At 28.9% G+C, this 2,152-nt stretch overlaps 1 long non-coding RNA gene across 1 annotated transcript; it reads right to left on the bottom strand.

Moving 5' to 3' along the window:
* Positions 1-327: 327 nt before the first annotated feature.
* On the bottom strand, positions 328-1,865 carry LOC124440040. The gene is made up of 3 exons (XR_006946532.1): positions 1,804-1,865; positions 1,246-1,413; positions 328-591 (listed from the first exon to the last, which is right to left on the bottom strand). It is a non-coding gene; the product is annotated as an uncharacterized LOC124440040 (long non-coding RNA).
* Between the last annotated feature and the right edge of the window lie 287 nt (positions 1,866-2,152).

The following is a 2,152-nucleotide window of genomic DNA, read 5'->3' as shown; positions in this document are numbered from 1 at the left end:
ATGATTTTCATTTTTTAGACTTAATTACTTTTTAGTTATCATTGGCCATATAAACTTTACAGCTATAACAATGAATTTTACAATAAATTAAGCCTATTTCATTATTATTCCGGTCTTTTTGGCAAAGTTCACAAAAGTTTTTGATGATACTATCATACCAAACAAAAGACATAAAACATGGGAAAATGTTATAAAGTAAATCTAAGAAAGTTGCCTTGCAACAATGAATGCTTTTGAATCTTTTGACATTTTTTACAGTAAGTGGTCTTGGCAGAATTTTACCTCAGAGTGTAGTCAAACTTGCTTAAGTGATGAACATTCAAATGGTTTGATTTTAAATTCTTATTTTCACTTTAATTTAACTTTTATAATAGATAGTTTAACATGTTTGTGCTTAGATATATTATTTTCAACATATAATCACATACAATCATACACATATAAATATATATACATATCTATGCATACATATAACATGTGTGAATTAATAACACACATTATTCAAAGTCCTCTTTGTAAAACTCGAAAGAATTCTTCATTTTGCTGTCATAATTGTCATATTTTCTGCGAAGGTCATTCATTGACGGCCACCTGAAGATGATCAAAAGAATAAAGAAAGCAGAAAATAAACAAGACTCTCCCTATAGCCTTCAAAACTGTAAATGGAATCCCCATAATTATTTTTAACTGGTTTTCATTTATGTGCGGACAGTGAAATTATTGTTCAATTAAAGTCAACGCATTTTAAGTATCAACTCAGACACAACTACGAGTCTACGATTAAGATAAATGCCTCACATATAACGGTTGAATGTTCACGCAACAGTGCGATTTCAGAATATATTGAATTTTATCAGTATGTTGAGTAAAATTAGGACAATGCAGTGTAATGGATCAGGCAATAGGCAGTAGCTATTAACCAGTTTGAACAGGAATTTGGAACTGGAAAATTAAAACGAAATTTGTCGAATGTCATGCTAAAACAATACATAGAGCTGGATAAATGCAGAAATTAACGTGTTCAATTGTTTAAGCGTGAAAAACACATACGGCTACATACCGTCAAGCCCATCCCACCTACTTAACACCGAAGATTTTTGATCATGTTAAACAAAAATAGCTATAGCATACATTTAAAAATTTTTGTTCACAACGAAAAATTAAAAATGCAAACATATTATCAGCTTAAAGAATTTTGGTGAAAAATACTTTGTTGACATTTTTTATCATTCTCTTAAGGCTCACCTTTGCTTTTGAAAGTGATTTAATGCTCTTTTTCGTTTTCCCCAGTCAGTAGCAGTTCCTTTTTGTATTGAACAAACTTGTGAGATTAACGCAACAAAAGCGATGAGTGCAAAAATTATTTTAATTTTGTCAAGACCATGTTGTCCAATATAGTTCGATGATATTTAGCTAATAAAATATAAATTTAACAAACTTACTATAGCTCCACGTTAAAAATCCGAAAAGTTAGATCGTCGAAAACGATCAAAACTTCACTTATATTTAACGATAAACATAAAGACATTCATAAAATAAGGACAATCTAAAATAAGCAAAATTGCCAAAAAGTACAAACACCTTGCATGCGTTTTGATTTGACATAATCATAAAAGCGAATTCTATTCTAGCTGAGATTGTGTATAAGGGGCCTTTTAAAAACGGAAAAAGTTGGCAAAGAAATGTTCATTTAAGACTCTTCTTTTTTAATTAAACTTTTTATACCTAACTGGTTTCTATTCTAAGAATTAATGAAAAGATTAACACTCAAATTTATAATACAACATAAAAAGTCGATAATACCTTGAATATCTTCTTGTTCTTTCTCTTGTGTAGAAGTCGTACTTTGTAGGTTAATGTTACTCGGCTTTTATATTTATTTCGTCGTATATATATTAATGTTAATGAACGTAGTTGCATTGTCAAATATTAATTTATTATAATAGTTGATTTTTCATAACCTTTCATTCATCCATAATGTTTGACACATTATGACCTGTCATATATCATATAATATAAGTAATTATATATTTATCTATAAGTCAAGTTCGTTAAGGCATCATAAAAATCTTTCTTGTTCTACGGTCAGACGATTAATTTTAACCAAATTGACCGAGTGTTTTATAGCAATATTTACGTATATTTTATTGAT

The sequence above is a fragment of the Xenia sp. Carnegie-2017 genome, unplaced genomic scaffold (assembly GCF_021976095.1).
Source record: "Xenia sp. Carnegie-2017 unplaced genomic scaffold, XeniaSp_v1 HiC_scaffold_2, whole genome shotgun sequence".
In the NCBI taxonomy this organism is placed as follows: domain Eukaryota; kingdom Metazoa; phylum Cnidaria; class Anthozoa; order Malacalcyonacea; family Xeniidae; genus Xenia; species Xenia sp. Carnegie-2017.
This window is presented reverse-complemented; position numbering and strand designations above follow the sequence as displayed.